Genomic DNA, 18244 nt, shown 5'->3' with positions numbered 1-18244 from the left:
CATCGGTACTTATTCCTCAATCATCCACTTGATAACCTTGTCACCTGAGCATTGGTCCTACAGTGGTAAAAATCTCACCTGCCACTCGGGAGGTTGTTGCTTGATTCGCGGCCAATGGTTTTCCCCGTTCTATATAGAAGAGGATGGCTATCATTGTAACAACCGGACATTTGTGTCTGTCTCTCTCTCTCACTCACTCACTATTCTATCTAAAATGATTGGTACTTCTTTCTACATCGTCCTATCCGGACGATCCTGTTTGCCGCGCCTTAGTAATCCCGAGTTCTTGGTCTGATTGGTACTTATTCCTCGTTCATCCACTTGATACCCTTCTCACCTGAGCATTGGTCCTACAGTGGAAGAGATCTCACCTTCCACTCTGGAATTCGTTGCTTAATTCGCGGCCAATGGTTTTGCCCATTCTATATAGAAGATGATGGCTATTATTGTAACAACCAGACATTTGTGTCTGTCTCACTCTCTCACTCACTCATCTATCTATAAAGATTGGTACTTCTTTCTACATCGTCCCATCCGGACGTTCCTGTTTCCCATGCCTTAGTTATCCCGAGGTCTGGGTCTGATTGGTACTTATTCCTCGTTCAACCATTTGAAACCCTTGTCACCTGAGCATTGGTCCTACAGTGGTAGAGATCTCTCCTTCCACTCGGGGGGTTGTTGCTTGATTTGCGGCCAATGGTTTTCCCTATTCTATATAGAAGAGGATGGCTATTATTGTAACTACCAGACATTTGTGTCTGTCTCTCTCTCTCACTCACTCACTCATCTATCAATAATGATTGGTACTTCTTTCTACATAGTCCCATCCGGACGTTCCTGTTTCCCGTGCCTTAGTTATTCCGAGATCTAAGTCTCATCGGTACTTAATCCTCATTCATCCACTTGATACCCTTGTCACCTGAGCATTGGTCCTACAGTGGTAGAGATCTCACCTGCCACTCGGGAGGTGTCTGCTTGATTCGCGGCCAATTTTTCTCTTCGTTCTATATAGAAGAGGTTGGCTATTAATGTAACAACCAGACATTTGTCTCTCTCTCTCTGTCACTCACTCACTTATCTATCTATAATGATTGTTACATATTCCTTGTTCAACCACTCGAAACCCTTGTCACCTGAGAATTGGTCCTACAGTGGAAGAGATCTCACCTTCCACTCGGGAATTCGTTGCTTAATTCGCGGCCAATGGTTTTCCCCGTTCTATATAGAAGATGACGGCTATTATTGTAACAACCAGACATCTGTGTCTGTCTCTCTCTCTCACTCACTCATCTATCTATAACGATTGGTACTTCTTTCTACATCGTCCCATCCGGACGTTCCTGTTTCCCGTGCCTTAGTTATCCCGAGATCTAAGTCTCATCGGTACTTATTCCTCATTCATCCACTTGATACCCTTGTCACCTGAGCATTGGTCCTACAGTGGTAGAGATCTCACCTGCCACTCGGGAGGTGTCTGCTTGATTCGCGGCCAATTTTTTTCTCTGTTCTATATAGAAGAGGTTGGCTATTAATGTAACAACCAGACATTTGTCTCTCTCTCTCTGTCACTCACTCACTTATCTATCTATAATGATTGTTACATATTCCTTGTTCAACCACTCGAAACCCTTGTCACCTGAGCATTGGTCCTACAGATGTAGAGACCTCACCTGCCACTCGGGAGGCCTTTGCTTGATTCGCGCCCAATGGTTTTCCCCGTTCTATATAGAAGAGGATGGCAAATAATTGCAACAACCAGACATTTGTGTCTGTCTCACTCACTCATTCATCTATCTAATTGTCTTTAATGATTGGTACTTCTTTCCCATTCAACCACTTAAGTTTTTCATAACCTGAGCATTGGTTGTTCAGTGGTAGAATTCTCGCCTGCCACGCGGGAGGCCAGGGTTCGATTCCTGGCCAATGCATTTTCCTCGTTCTACAAAGAAGACAATGACTACATCGTCCCATCCGGACGTTACTGTAACCCGTGTTTTAGTAATCCCGAGATCTAAGTCTCATCGGTACTTATTCCTCGTTCATCCACTTGATACCCTTGTCACTTGAGAATTGGTCCTACAGTGGTAGAGATCTCAGCTTACACTCGGGAGGCCTTTGCTTGATTCGCGGCCAATGGTTCTCCCCGTTCTATATAGAAGAGGATGGCTATCATTGTAACAACCAGACATTTGTGTCTGTCTCTTTCTCTCACTCACTCACTATTCTATCTAAAATGATTGGTACTTCTTTCTACATCGTCCCATCCGGACATTCCTGTTTGCCGCTCCTTAGTAATCCCGAGTTCTTGGTCTGATTGGTACTTATTCCTCGTTCATACACTTGATACCCTTCTCACCTGAGCATTGGTCCTACAGTGGAAGAGATCTCACCTTCCACTCGGGAATTCGTTGCTTAATTCGCGGCCAATGGTTTTCCCCATTCTATATAGAAGATGACGGCTATTATTGTAACAACCAGACATTTGTGTCTGTCTCTCTCTCTCACTAACTCACTCATCTATCTATAATGATTGGTACTTCTTTCTACTTCGTCCCATCCGGACGTTCCTGATACCCGCGCCTTAGTAATCCTGAGGTCTGGGTCTGATTGGTATTTTTCCTCCTTCAGCCGGTTCAAACACTTGTCACCTGAGCATTGGTCCTACAGTGGTAGAGATCTCACCTGTCACTCGGTAGGTGTCTGCTTGATTTGCGGCCAATGGTTTTCCCCATTCTATATAGAAGAGGATGGCTATTATTGTAACTACCAGACATTTGTGTCTGTCTCTCTCTCTCACTCACTCACTTTAATCTTCAATAATGATTGGTACTTCTTTCTACATCGTCCCATCCAGACGTTCCTGTTTCCCGTGCCTTAGTTATCCCGAGATCTAAGTCTCATCGGTACTTTTTCCTCATTCATCCACTTGATACCCTTGTCACCTGAGCATTGGTCCTACAGTGGTAGAGATCTCACCTGCCACTCGGGAGGTGTCTGCTTGATTCGCGGCCAATTTGTTTCTGCGTTCTATATAGAAGAGGTTGGCTATTAATGTAACAACCAGACATTTGTCTCTCTCTCTCTGTCACTCACTCACTTATCTATATATAATGATTGTTACATATTCCTTGTTCAACCACTCGAAACCCTTGTCACCTGAGCATTGGTCCTACAGATGTAGAGACCTCACCTGCCACTCGGGAGGCCTTTGCTTGATTCGCGCCCAGTGGTTTTCCCCGTTCTATATAGAAGAGGATGGCAAATAATTGCAACAACCAGACATTTGTGTCTGTCTCACTCACTCATTCATCTATCCAATTATCTTTAATGATTGGTACTTCTTTCCCATTCAACCACTTAAGATTTTCATAACCTGAGCATTGGTTGTTCAGTGGTAGAATTCTCGCCTGCCACTCGGGAGGCCTGGTTTCGATTCCTGGCCAATGCATTTTCCTCGTTCTACAAAGAAGACAATGACTACATCGTCCCATCCGGACGTTACTGTAACCCGTGTTTTAGTAATCCCGAGATCTAAGTCTCATCGGAACTTATTCCTCGTTCATCCACTTGATACCCTTCTCACCTGAGCATTGGTCCTACAGTGGAAGATATCTCACCTTCCACTCTGGAATTCGTTGCTTAATTCGCGGCCAATGGTTTTCCCCATTCTATATAGAAGATGACGGCTATTATTGTAACAACCAGACATTTGTGTCTGTCTCACTCTCTCACTCACTCATCTATCTATAAAGATTGGTACTTCTTTCTACATCGTCCCATCCGGACGTTCCTGTTTCCCATGCCTTAGTTATCCCGAGGTCTGGGTCTGATTGGTACTTATTCCTCGTTCAACCATTTGAAACCCTTGTCACTTGAGCATTGGTCCTACAGTGGTAGAGATCTCTCCTTCCACTCGGGGGGTTGTTGCTTGATTTGCGGCCAATGGTTTTCCCTATTCTATATAGAAGAGGATGGCTATTATTGTAACTACCAGACATCTGTGTCTGTCTCTCTCTCTCACTCACTCATCTATCTATAACGATTGGTACTTCTTTCTACATCGTCCCATCCGGACGTTCCTGTTTCCCGTGCCTTAGTTATCCCGAGATCTAAGTCTCATCGGTACTTATTCCTCATTCATCCACTTGATACCCTTGTCACCTGAGCATTGGTCCTACAGTGGTAGAGATCTCACCTGCCACTTGGGGGGTGTCTGCTTGATTCGCGGCCAATTTTTTTCTCTGTTCTATATAGAAGAGGTTGGCTATTAATGTAACAACCAGACATTTGTCTCTCTCTCTCTGTCACTCACTCACTTATCTATCTATAATGATTGTTACATATTCCTTGTTCAACCACTCGAAACCCTTGTCACCTGAGCATTGGTCCTACAGATGTAGAGACCTCACCTGCCACTCGGGAGGCCTTTGCTTGATTCGCGCCCAATGGTTTTCCCCGTTCTATATAGAAGAGGATGGCAAATAATTGCAACAACCAGACATTTGTGTCTGTCTCACTCACTCATTCATCTATCTAATTGTCTTTAATGATTGGTACTTCTTTCCCATTCAACCACTTAAGTTTTTCATAACCTGAGCATTGGTTGTTCAGTGGTAGAATTCTCGCCTGCCACGTGGGAGGCCAGGGTTCGATTCCTGGCCAATGCATTTTCCTCGTTCTACAAAGAAGACAATGACTACATCGTCCCATCCGGACGTTACTGTAACCCGTGTTTTAGTAATCCCGAGATCTAAGTCTCATCGGTACTTATTCCTCGTTCATCCACTTGATACCCTTGTCACCTGAGAATTGGTCCTACAGTGGTAGAGATCTCAGCTTACACTCGGGAGGCCTTTGCTTGATTCGCGGCCAATGGTTCTCCCCGTTCTACATTGAAGAGGATGGCTATCATTGTAACAACCAGACATTTGTGTCTGTCTCTCTCTCTCACTCACTCACTATTCTATCTAAAATGATTGGTACTTCTTTCTACATCGTACAATCCGGACGTTCCTGTTTGCCGCGCCTTAGTAATCCCGAGTTCTTGGTCTGATTGGTACTTATTCCTCGTTCATCCACTTGATACCCTTCTCACCTGAGCATTGGTCCTACAGTGGAAGATATCTCACCTTCCACTCGGGAATTCGTTGCTTAATTCGCGGCCAATGGTTTTCCCCATTCTATATAGAAGATGACGGCAATTATTGTAACAACCAGACATTTGTGTCTGTCTCACTCTCTCACTCACTCATCTATCTATAAAGATTGGTACTTCTTTCTACATCGTCCCATCCGGACATTCCTGTTTGCTGCTCCTTAGTAATCCCGAGTTCTTGGTCTGATTGGTACTTATTCCTCGTTCATACACTTGATACCCTTCTCACCTGAGCATTGGTCCTACAGTGGAAGAGATCTCACCTTCCACTCGGGAATTCGTTGCTTAATTCGCAGCCAATGGTTTTCCCCATTCTATATAGAAGATGACGGCTATTATTGTAACAACCAGACATTTGTGTCTGTCTCTCTCTCTCACTAACTCACTCATCTCTCTATAATGATTGGTACTTCTTTCTACTTCGTCCCATCCGGACGTTCCTGATACCCGCGCCTTAGTAATCCTGAGGTCTGGGTCTGATTGGTATTTTTCCTCCTTCAGCCGGTTCAAACACTTGTCACCTGAGCATTGGTCCTACAGTGGTAGAGATCTCACCTGCCACTCGGGAGGTTGTTGCTTGATTCGCGGCCAATGGTTTTCCCCGTTCTATATAGAAGAGGATGGCTATTATTTTAAAAACCAGACATTTGTGTCTGTCTCTCTCTCTCACTCACTCATCTATCTATAAAGATTGGTACTTCTTTCTACATCGTCACATCCGGACGTTCCTGTTTCCCGTGCCTTAGTTATCCCGAGATCTAAGTCTCATTGGTACTTATTCCTCATTCATCCACTTGATACCCTTCTCACCTGAGCATTGGTCCTACAGTGGAAGAGATCTCACCTTCCACTCGGGAATTCGTTGCTTAATTCGCGGCCAATGGTTTTCCCCATTCTATATAGAAGATGACGGCAATTATTGTAACAACCAGACATTTGTGTCTGTCTCACTCTCTCACTCACTCATCTATCTATAAAGATTGGTACTTCTTTCTACATCGTCCCATCCGGACGTTCCTGTTTCCTGTGCCTTAGTTATCCCGAGATCTAAGTCTCATCGGTACTTATTCCTCATTCATCCACTTGATACCCTTGTCACCTGAGCATTGGTCCTACAGTGGTAGAGATCTCACCTGCCACTCGGGAGGTGTCTGCTTGATTCGCGGCCAATGGTTTTCCCCGTTCTATATAGAAGAGGATGGCTATTATTTTAAAAACCAGACATTTGTGTCTGTCTCTCTCTCTCACTCACTCATCTATCTATAAAGATTGGTACTTCTTTCTATATCGTCCCATCCGGACGTTCCTGTTTCCCGTGCCTTAGTTATCCCGAGATCTAAGTCTCATCGGTACTTATTCCTCAATCATCCACTTGATAACCTTGTCACCTGAGCATTGGTCCTACAGTGGTAAAAATCTCACCTGCCACTTGGGGGGTTGTTGCTTGATTCGCGGCCAATGGTTTTCCCCGTTCTATATAGAAGAGGATGGCTATCATTGTAACAACCGGACATTTGTGTCTGTCTCTCTCTCTCACTCACTCACTATTCTATCTAAAATGATTGGTACTTCTTTCTACATCGTCCCATCCGGACGTTCCTGTTTGAAGCGCCTTAGTAATCCCGAGTTCTTGGTCTGATTGGTACTTATTCCTCGTTCATCCACTTGATACCCTTCTCACCTGAGCATTGGTCCTACAGTGGAAGATATCTCACCTTCCACTCTGGAATTCGTTGCTTAATTCGCGGCCAATGGTTTTCCCCATTCTATATAGAAGATGACGGCTATTATTGTAACAACCAGACATTTGTGTCTGTCTCACTCTCTCACTCACTCATCTATCTATAAAGATTGGTACTTCTTTCTACATCGTCCCATCCGGACGTTCCTGTTTCCCATGCCTTAGTTATCCCGAGGTCTGGGTCTGATTGGTACTTATTCCTCATTCAACCATTTGAAACCCTTGTCACTTGAGCATTGGTCCTACAGTGGTAGAGATCTCTCCTTCCACTCGGGGGGTTGTTGCTTGATTTGCGGCCAATGGTTTTCCCTATTCTATATAGAAGAGGATGGCTATTATTGTAACTACCAGACATTTGTGTCTGTCTCTCTCTCTCACTCACTCACTCATCTATCAATAATGATTGGTACTTCTTTCTACATAGTCCCATCCGGACGTTCCTGTTTCCCGTGCCTTAGTTATTCCGAGATTTAAGTCTCATCGGTACTTAATCCTCATTCATCCACTTGATACCCTTGTCACCTGAGCATTGGTCCTACAGTGGTAGAGATCTCACCTGCCACTCGGGAGGTGTCTGCTTGATTCGCGGCCAATTTTTCTCTCCGTTCTATATAGAAGAGGTTGGCTATTAATGTAACAACCAGACATTTGTCTCTCTCTCTCTGTCACTCACTCACTTATCTATCTATAATGATTGTTACATATTCCTTGTTCAACCACTCGAAACCCTTGTCACCTGAGAATTGGTCCTACAGTGGAAGAGATCTCACCTTCCACTCGGGAATTCGTTGCTTAATTCGCGGCCAATGGTTTTCCCCGTTCTATATAGAAGAGGATGGCAAATAATTGCAACAACCAGACATTTGTGTCTGTCTCACTCACTCATTCATCTATCTAATTGTCTTTAATGATTGGTACTTCTTTCCCATTCAACCACTTAAGTTTTTCATAACCTGAGCATTGGTTGTTCAGTGGTAGAATTCTCGCCTGCCACGTGGGAGGCCAGGGTTCGATTCCTGGCCAATGCATTTTCCTCGTTCTACAAAGAAGACAATGACTACATCGTCCCATCCGGACGTTACTGTAACCCGTGTTTTAGTAATCCCGAGATCTAAGTCTCATCGGTACTTATTCCTCGTTCATCCACTTGATACCCTTGTCACCTGAGAATTGGTCCTACAGTGGTAGAGATCTCAGCTTACACTCGGGAGGCCTTTGCTTGATTCGCGGCCAATGGTTCTCCCCGTTCTACATTGAAGAGGATGGCTATCATTGTAACAACCAGACATTTGTGTCTGTCTCTCTCTCTCACTCACTCACTATTCTATCTAAAATGATTGGTACTTCTTTCTACATCGTACAATCCGGACGTTCCTGTTTGCCGCGCCTTAGTAATCCCGAGTTCTTGGTCTGATTGGTACTTATTCCTCGTTCATCCACTTGATACCCTTCTCACCTGAGCATTGGTCCTACAGTGGAAGATATCTCACCTTCCACTCGGGAATTCGTTGCTTAATTCGCGGCCAATGGTTTTCCCCATTCTATATAGAAGATGACGGCAATTATTGTAACAACCAGACATTTGTGTCTGTCTCACTCTCTCACTCACTCATCTATCTATAAAGATTGGTACTTCTTTCTACATCGTCCCATCCGGACATTCCTGTTTGCTGCTCCTTAGTAATCCCGAGTTCTTGGTCTGATTGGTACTTATTCCTCGTTCATACACTTGATACCCTTCTCACCTGAGCATTGGTCCTACAGTGGAAGAGATCTCACCTTCCACTCGGGAATTCGTTGCTTAATTCGCAGCCAATGGTTTTCCCCATTCTATATAGAAGATGACGGCTATTATTGTAACAACCAGACATTTGTGTCTGTCTCTCTCTCTCACTAACTCACTCATCTCTCTATAATGATTGGTACTTCTTTCTACTTCGTCCCATCCGGACGTTCCTGATACCCGCGCCTTAGTAATCCTGAGGTCTGGGTCTGATTGGTATTTTTCCTCCTTCAGCCGGTTCAAACACTTGTCACCTGAGCATTGGTCCTACAGTGGTAGAGATCTCACCTGCCACTCGGGAGGTTGTTGCTTGATTCGCGGCCAATGGTTTTCCCCGTTCTATATAGAAGAGGATGGCTATTATTTTAAAAACCAGACATTTGTGTCTGTCTCTCTCTCTCACTCACTCATCTATCTATAAAGATTGGTACTTCTTTCTACATCGTCACATCCGGACGTTCCTGTTTCCCGTGCCTTAGTTATCCCGAGATCTAAGTCTCATTGGTACTTATTCCTCGTTCATCCACTTGATACCCTTCTCACCTGAGCATTGGTCCTACAGTGGAAGAGATCTCACCTTCCACTCGGGAATTCGTTGCTTAATTCGCGGCCAATGGTTTTCCCCATTCTATATAGAAGATGACGGCAATTATTGTAACAACCAGACATTTGTGTCTGTCTCACTCTCTCACTCACTCATCTATCTATAAAGATTGGTACTTCTTTCTACATCGTCCCATCCGGACGTTCCTGTTTCCTGTGCCTTAGTTATCCCGAGATCTAAGTCTCATCGGTACTTATTCCTCATTCATCCACTTGATACCCTTGTCACCTGAGCATTGGTCCTACAGTGGTAGAGATCTCACCTGCCACTCGGGAGGTGTCTGCTTGATTCGCGGCCAATGGTTTTCCCCGTTCTATATAGAAGAGGATGGCTATTATTTTAAAAACCAGACATTTGTGTCTGTCTCTCTCTCTCACTCACTCATCTATCTATAAAGATTGGTACTTCTTTCTATATCGTCCCATCCGGACGTTCCTGTTTCCCGTGCCTTAGTTATCCCGAGATCTAAGTCTCATCGGTACTTATTCCTCAATCATCCACTTGATAACCTTGTCACCTGAGCATTGGTCCTACAGTGGTAAAAATCTCACCTGCCACTTGGGGGGTTGTTGCTTGATTCGCGGCCAATGGTTTTCCCCGTTCTATATAGAAGAGGATGGCTATCATTGTAACAACCGGACATTTGTGTCTGTCTCTCTCTCTCACTCACTCACTATTCTATCTAAAATGATTGGTACTTCTTTCTACATCGTCCCATCCGGACGTTCCTGTTTGAAGCGCCTTAGTAATCCCGAGTTCTTGGTCTGATTGGTACTTATTCCTCGTTCATCCACTTGATACCCTTCTCACCTGAGCATTGGTCCTACAGTGGAAGATATCTCACCTTCCACTCTGGAATTCGTTGCTTAATTCGCGGCCAATGGTTTTCCCCATTCTATATAGAAGATGACGGCTATTATTGTAACAACCAGACATTTGTGTCTGTCTCACTCTCTCACTCACTCATCTATCTATAAAGATTGGTACTTCTTTCTACATCGTCCCATCCGGACGTTCCTGTTTCCCATGCCTTAGTTATCCCGAGGTCTGGGTCTGATTGGTACTTATTCCTCGTTCAACCATTTGAAACCCTTGTCACTTGAGCATTGGTCCTACAGTGGTAGAGATCTCTTCTTCCACTCGGGGGGTTGTTGCTTGATTTGCGGCCAATGGTTTTCCCTATTCTATATAGAAGAGGATGGCTATTATTGTAACTACCAGACATTTGTGTCTGTCTCTCTCTCTCACTCACTCACTCATCTATCAATAATGATTGGTACTTCTTTCTACATAGTCCCATCCGGACGTTCCTGTTTCCCGTGCCTTAGTTATTCCGAGATTTAAGTCTCATCGGTACTTAATCCTCATTCATCCACTTGATACCCTTGTCACCTGAGCATTGGTCCTACAGTGGTAGAGATCTCACCTGCCACTCGGGAGGTGTCTGCTTGATTCGCGGCCAATTTTTCTCTCCGTTCTATATAGAAGAGGTTGGCTATTAATGTAACAACCAGACATTTGTCTCTCTCTCTCTGTCACTCACTCACTTATCTATCTATAATGATTGTTACATATTCCATGTTCAACCACTCGAAACCCTTGTCACCTGAGAATTGGTCCTACAGTGGAAGAGATCTCACCTTCCACTCGGGAATTCGTTGCTTAATTCGCGGCCAATGGTTTTCCCCGTTCTATATAGAAGATGATGGCTATTATTGTAACAAACAGACATCTGTGTCTGTCTCTCTCTCTCACTCACTCATCTATCTATAACGATTGGTACTTCTTTCTACATCGTCCCATCCGGACGTTCCTGTTTCCCGTGCCTTAGTTATCCCGAGATCTAAGTCTCATCGGTACTTATTCCTCATTCATCCACTTGATACCCTTGTCACCTGAGCATTGGTCCTACAGTGGTAGAGATCTCACCTGCCACTCGGGAGGTGTCTGCTTGATTCGCGGCCAATTTTTTTCTGCGTTCTATAGAGAAGAGGTTGGCTATTAATGTAACAACCAGACATTTGTCTCTCTCTCTCTGTCACTCACTCACTTATCTATATATAATGATTGTTACATATTCCTTGTTCAACCACTCGAAACCCTTGTCACCTGAGCATTGGTCCTACAGATGTAGAGACCTCACCTGCCACTCGGGAGGCCTTTGCTTGATTCGCGCCCAGTGGTTTTCCCCGTTCTATATAGAAGAGGATGGCAAATAATTGCAACAACCAGACATTTGTGTCTGTCTCACTCACTCATTCATCTATCCAATTATCTTTAATGATTGGTACTTCTTTCCCATTCAACCACTTAAGTTTTTCATAACCTGAGCATTGGTTGTTCAGTGGTAGAATTCTCGCCTGCCACGCGGGAGACCTGGTTTCGATTCCTGGCCAATGCATTTTCCTCGTTCTACAAAGAAGACAATGACTACATCGTCCCATCCGGACGTTACTGTAACCCGTGTTTTAGTAATCCCGAGATCTAAGTCTCATCGGTACTTATTCCTCGTTCATCCACTTGATACCCTTGTCACCTGAGAATTGGTCCTACAGTGGTGGAGATCTCACCTGCCACTCGGGAGGTTGTTGCTTGATTCGCGGCCAATGGTTTTCCCCGTTCTATATAGAAGAGGATGGCTATTATTTTAAAAACCAGACATTTGTGTCTGTCTCTCTCTCTCACTCACTCATCTATCTATAAAGATTGGTACTTCTTTCTATATCGTCCCATCCGGACGTTCCTGTTTCCCGTGCCTTAGTTATCCCGAGATCTAAGTCTCATCGGTACTTATTCCTCAATCATCCACTTGATAACCTTGTCACCTGAGCATTGGTCCTACAGTGGTAAAAATCTCACCTGCCACTCGGGAGGTTGTTGCTTGATTCGCGGCCAATGGTTTTCCCCGTTCTATATAGAAGAGGATGGCTATCATTGTAACAACCGGACATTTGTGTCTGTCTCTCTCTCTCACTCACTCACTATTCTATCTAAAATGATTGGTACTTCTTTCTACATCGTCCCATCCGGACGTTCCTGTTTGCCGCGCCTTAGTAATCCCGAGTTCTTGGTCTGATTGGTACTTATTCCTCGTTCATCCACTTGATACCCTTCTCACCTGAGCATTGGTCCTACAGTGGAAGAGATCTCACCTTCCACTCTGGAATTCGTTGCTTAATTCGCGGCCAATGGTTTTCCCCATTCTATATAGAAGATGACGGCTATTATTGTAACAACCAGACATTTGTGTCTGTCTCACTCTCTCACTCACTCATCTATCTATAAAGATTGGTACTTCTTTCTACATCGTCCCATCCGGACGTTCCTGTTTCCCATGCCTTAGTTATCCCGAGGTCTGGGTCTGATTGGTACTTATTCCTCGTTCAACCATTTGAAACCCTTGTCACTTGAGCATTGGTCCTACAGTGGTAGAGATCTCTCCTTCCACTCGGGGGGTTGTTGCTTGATTTGCGGCCAATGGTTTTCCCTATTCTATATAGAAGAGGATGGCTATTATTGTAACTACCAGACATTTGTGTCTGTCTCTCTCTCTCACTCACTCACTCTTCTATCAATAATGATTGGTACTTCTTTCTACATAGTCCCATCCGGACGTTCCTGTTTCCCGTGCCTTAGTTATCCCGAGATCTAAGTCTCATCGGTACTTAATCCTCATTCATCCACTTGATACCCTTGTCACCTGAGCATTGGTCCTACAGTGGTAGAGATCTCACCTGCCACTCGGGAGGTGTCTGCTTGATTCGCGGCCAATTTTTCTCTCCGTTCTATATAGAAGAGGTTGGCTATTAATGTAACAACCAGACATTTGTCTCTCTCTCTCTGTCACTCACTCACTTATCTATCTATAATGATTGTTACATATTCCTTGTTCAACCACTCGAAACCCTTGTCACCTGAGAATTGGTCCTACAGTGGAAGAGATCTCACCTTCCACTCGGGAATTCGTTGCTTAATTCGCGGCCAATGGTTTTCCCCGATCTATATAGAAGATGACGGCTATTATTGTAACAACCAGACATCTGTGTCTGTCTCTCTCTCTCACTCACTCATCTATCTATAACGATTGGTACTTCTTTCTACATCGTCCCATCCGGACGTTCCTGTTTCCCGTGCCTTAGTTATCCCGAGATCTAAGTCTCATCGGTACTTATTCCTCATTCATCCACTTGATACCCTTGTCACCTGAGCATTGGTCCTACAGTGGTAGAGATCTCACCTGCCACTCGGGAGGTGTCTGCTTGTTTCGCGGCCAATTTTTTTCTCTGTTCTATATAGAAGAGGTTGGCTATTAATGTAACAACCAGACATTTGTCTCTCTCTCTCTGTCACTCACTCACTTATCTATCTATAATGATTGTTACATATTCCTTGTTCAACCACTCGAAACCCTTGTCATCTGAGCATTGGTCCTACAGATGTAGAGACCTCACCTGCCACTCGGTAGGCCTTTGCTTGATTCGCGCCCAATGGTTTTCCCCGTTCTATATAGAAGAGGATGGCAAATAATTGCAACAACCAGACATTTGTGTCTGTCTCACTCACTCATTCATCTATCTAATTGTCTTTAATGATTGGTACTTCTTTCCCATTCAACCACTTAAGTTTTTCATAACCTGAGCATTGGTTGTTCAGTGGTAGAATTCTTGCCTGCCACGCGGGAGGCCCGGGTTCGATTCCTGGCCAATGCATTTTCCTCGTTCTACAAAGAAGACAATGACTACATCGTCCCATCCGGACGTTAATGTAACCCGTGTTTTAGTAATCCCGAGATCTAAGTCTCATCGGTACTTATTCCTCGTTCATCCACTTGATACCCTTGTCACCTGAGAATTGGTCCTACAGTGGTAGAGATCTCACCTGCCACTCGGAAGGTTGTTGCTTGATTCGCGGCCAATGGTTCTCCCCGTTCTATATAGAAGAGGATGGCTATCATTGCAACAACCAGACATTTGTGTCTGTCTCTCTCTCTCACTCACTCACTATTCTATCTAAAATGATTGGTACTTCTTTCTACATCGTCCCATCCGGACATTCCTGTTTGCCGCTCCTTAGTAATCCCGAGTTCTTGGTCTGATTGGTACTTATTCCTCGTTCATACACTTGATACCCTTCTCACCTGAGCATTGGTCCTACAGTGGAAGAGATCTCACCTTCCACTCGGGAATTCGTTGCTTAATTCGCGGCCAATGGTTTTCCCCATTCTATATAGAAGATGACGGCTATTATTGTAACAACCAGACATTTGTGTCTGTCTCACTCTCTCACTCACTCATCTATCTATAAAGATTGGTACTTCTTTCTACATCGTCCCATCCGGACATTCCTGTTTGCCGCTCCTTAGTAATCCCGAGTTCTTGGTCTGATTGGTACTTATTCCTCGTTCATACACTTGATACCCTTCTCACCTGAGCATTGGTCCTAAAGTGGAAGAGATCTCACCTTCCACTCGGGAATTCGTTGCTTAATTCGCGGCCAATGGTTTTCCCCGTTCTATATAGAAGAGGATGGCTATTATTTTAAAAACCAGACATTTGTGTCTGTCTCTCTCTCTCACTCACTCATCTATCTATAAAGATTGGTACTTCTTTCTACATCGTCACATCCGGACGTTCCTGTTTCCCGTGCCTTAGTTATCCCGAGGTCTGGGTCTGATTGGTACTTATTCCTCGTTCAACCATTTGAAACCCTTGTCACCTGAGCATTGGTCCTACAGTGGTAGAGATCTCACCTTACACTCGGGAGGCCTTTGCTTGATTCGCGGCCAATGGTTCTCCCCGTTCTATATAGAAGAGGATGGCTATCATTGTAACAACCAGACATTTGTGTCTGTCTCTCTCTCTCACTCACTCACTATTCTATCTAAAATGATTGGTACTTCTTTCTAAATCGTACAATCCGGACGTTCCTGTTTGCCACGCCTTAGTAATCCCGAGTTCTTGGTCTGATTGGTACTTATTCCTCGTTCATCCACTTGATACCCTTCTCACCTGAGCATTGGTCCTACAGTGGAAGAGATCTCACCTTCCACTCGGGAATTCGTTGCTTAATTCGCGGCCAATGGTTTTCCCCATTCTATATAGAAGATGACGGCAATTATTGTAACAACCAGACATTTGTGTCTGTCTCACTCTCTCACTCACTCATCTATCTATAAAGATTGGTACTTCTTTCTACATCGTCCCATCCGGACGTTCCTGTTTCCTGTGCCTTTGTTATCCCGAGATCTAAGTCTCATCGGTACTTATTCGTCATTCATCCACTTGATACCCTTGTCACCTGAGCATTGGTCCTACAGTGGTAGAGATCTCACCTGCCACTCGGGAGGTGTCTGCTTGATTCGCGGCCAATTTTTTTCTCCGTTCTATATAGAAGAGGTTGGCTATTAATGTAACAACCAGACATTTGTCTCTCTCTCTCTGTCACTCACTCACTTATCTATCTATAATGATTGTTACATATTCCTTGTTCAACCACTCGAAACCCTTGTCACCTGAGCATTGGTCCTACAGATGTAGAGACCTCACCTGCCACTCGGGAGGCCTTTGCTTGATTCGCGCCCAATGGTTTTCCCCTTTCTATATAGAAGAGGATGGCAAATAATTGCAACAACCAGACATCTGTGTCTGTCTCACTCACTCATTCATCTATCTAATTGTCTTTAATGATTGGTACTTCTTTCCCATTCAACCACTTAAGTTTTTCATAACCTGAGCATTGGTTGTTCAGTGGTAGAATTCTCGCCTGCCACGCGGGAGGCCCGGGTTCGATTCCTGGCCAATGCATTTTCCTCGTTCTACAAAGAAGACAATGACTACATCGTCCCATCCGGACGTTACTGTAACCCGTGTTTTAGTAATCCCGAGATCTAAGTCTCATCGGTACTTATTCCTCGTTCATCCACTTGATACCCTTGTCACCTGAGAATTGGTCCTACAGTGGTAGAGATCTCACCTGCCACTCGGGAGGTTGTTGCTTGATTCGCGGCCAATGGTTCTCCCCGTTCTATATAGAAGAGGATGGCTATCATTGTAACAACCAGACATTTGTGTCTGTCTCTTTCTCTCACTCACTCACTATTCTATCTAAAATGATTGGTACTTCTTTCTACATCGTCCCATCCGGACATTCCTGTTTGCCGCTCCTTAGTAATCCCGAGTTCTTGGTCTGATTGGTACTTATTCCTCGTTCATACACTTGATACCCTTCTCACCTGAGCATTGGTCCTACAGTGGAAGAGATCTCACCTTCCACTCGGGAATTCGTTGCTTAATTCGCGGCCAATGGTTTTCCCCATTCTATATAGAAGATGACGGCAATTATTGTAACAACCAGACATTTGTGTCTGTCTCTCTCTCTCACTAACTCACTCATCTATCTATAATGATTGGTACTTCTTTCTAAATCGTCCCATCCGGACGTTCCTGATACCCGCGCCTTAGTAATCCTGAGGTCTGGGTCTGATTGGTATTTTTCCTCCTTCAGCCGGTTCAAACACTTGTCACCTGAGCATTGGTCCTACAGTGGTAGAGATCTCACCTGTCACTCGGTAGGTGTCTGCTTGATTCGCGGCCAATTTTTTTTTCCGTTCTATATAGAAGAGGATGGCTATTATTTTAAAAACCAGACATTTGTGTCTGTCTCTCTCTCTCACTCACTCATCTATCTATAAAGATTGGTACTTCTTTCTACATCGTCACATCCGGACGTTCCTGTTTCCCGTGCCTTAGTTATCCCGAGGTCTGGGTCTGATTGGTACTTATTCCTCGTTCAACCATTTGAAACCCTTGTCACCTGAGCATTGGTCCTACAGTGGAAGAGATCTCTCCTTCCACTCGGGGGGTTGTTGCTTGATTTGCAGCCAATGGTTTTCCCCATTCTATATAGAAGAGGATGGCTATTATTGTAACTACCAGACATTTGTGTCTGTCTCTCTCTCTCACTTTAATCTTCAATAATGATTGGTACTTCTTTCTACATCGTCCCATCCGGACGTTCCTGTTTCCCGTGCCTTAGTTATCCCGAGATCTAAGTCTCATCGGTACTTATTCCTCATTCATCCACTTGATACCCTTGTCACCTGAGCATTGGTCCTACAGTGGTAGAGATCTCACCTGCCACTCGGGAGGTGTCTGCTTGATTCGCGGCCAATTTTTTTCTGCGTTCTATAGAGAAGAGGTTGGCTATTAATGTAACAACCAGACATTTGTCTCTCTCTCTCTGTCACTCACTCACTTATCTATATATAATGATTGTTACATATTCCTTGTTCAACCACTCGAAACCCTTGTCACCTGAGCATTGGTCCTACAGATGTAGAGACCTCACCTGCCACTCGGGAGGCCTTTGCTTGATTCGCGCCCAGTGGTTTTCCCCGTTCTATATAGAAGAGGATGGCAAATAATTGCAACAACCAGACATTTGTGTCTGTCTCACTCACTCATTCATCTATCCAATTATCTTTAATGATTGGTACTTCTTTCCCATTCAACCACTTAAGTTTTTCATAACCTGAGCATTGGTTGTTCAGTGGTAGAATTCTCGCCTGCCACGCGGGAGACCTGGTTTCGATTCCTGGCCAATGCATTTTCCTCGTTCTACAAAGAAGACAATGACTACATCGTCCCATCCGGACGTTACTGTAACCCGTGTTTTAGTAATCCCGAGATCTAAGTCTCATCGGTACTTATTCCTCGTTCATCCACTTGATACCCTTGTCACCTGAGAATTGGTCCTACAGTGGTGGAGATCTCACCTGCCACTCGGGAGGTTGTTGCTTGATTCGCGGCCAATGGTTTTCCCCGTTCTATATAGAAGAGGATGGCTATTATTTTAAAAACCAGACATTTGTGTCTGTCTCTCTCTCTCACTCACTCATCTATCTATAAAGATTGGTACTTCTTTCTATATCGTCCCATCCGGACGTTCCTGTTTCCCGTGCCT

General features: G+C 44.4%; 5 non-coding genes across 5 annotated transcripts; all 5 read left to right on the top strand.

Annotated features, from left to right (window-relative positions):
* The first annotated feature begins 1857 nt into the window (after nucleotides 1–1857).
* On the top strand, nucleotides 1858–1928 carry trnag-gcc (transfer RNA glycine (anticodon GCC)). Its single transcript has one exon. It is a non-coding gene; the product is annotated as a tRNA-Gly (tRNA).
* Nucleotides 1929–4596: 2668 nt separating this feature from the next.
* Nucleotides 4597–4667, top strand: trnag-gcc (transfer RNA glycine (anticodon GCC)). The gene has a single exon. It is a non-coding gene; the product is annotated as a tRNA-Gly (tRNA).
* A 3186-nt stretch (nucleotides 4668–7853) lies between these two features.
* Nucleotides 7854–7924, top strand: trnag-gcc (transfer RNA glycine (anticodon GCC)). Its single transcript has one exon. It is a non-coding gene; the product is annotated as a tRNA-Gly (tRNA).
* A 5997-nt stretch (nucleotides 7925–13921) lies between these two features.
* On the top strand, nucleotides 13922–13992 carry trnag-gcc (transfer RNA glycine (anticodon GCC)). Its single transcript has one exon. It is a non-coding gene; the product is annotated as a tRNA-Gly (tRNA).
* A 2023-nt stretch (nucleotides 13993–16015) lies between these two features.
* Nucleotides 16016–16086, top strand: trnag-gcc (transfer RNA glycine (anticodon GCC)). The gene has a single exon. It is a non-coding gene; the product is annotated as a tRNA-Gly (tRNA).
* Nucleotides 16087–18244: the final 2158 nt, after the last annotated feature.

This window comes from Amia ocellicauda, chromosome 23, assembly GCF_036373705.1.
Source record: "Amia ocellicauda isolate fAmiCal2 chromosome 23, fAmiCal2.hap1, whole genome shotgun sequence".
In the NCBI taxonomy this organism is placed as follows: domain Eukaryota; kingdom Metazoa; phylum Chordata; class Actinopteri; order Amiiformes; family Amiidae; genus Amia; species Amia ocellicauda.
The sequence above is the reverse complement of the archived record's forward strand: the minus strand, read 5'-3'. Positions and strand labels throughout refer to the sequence as shown.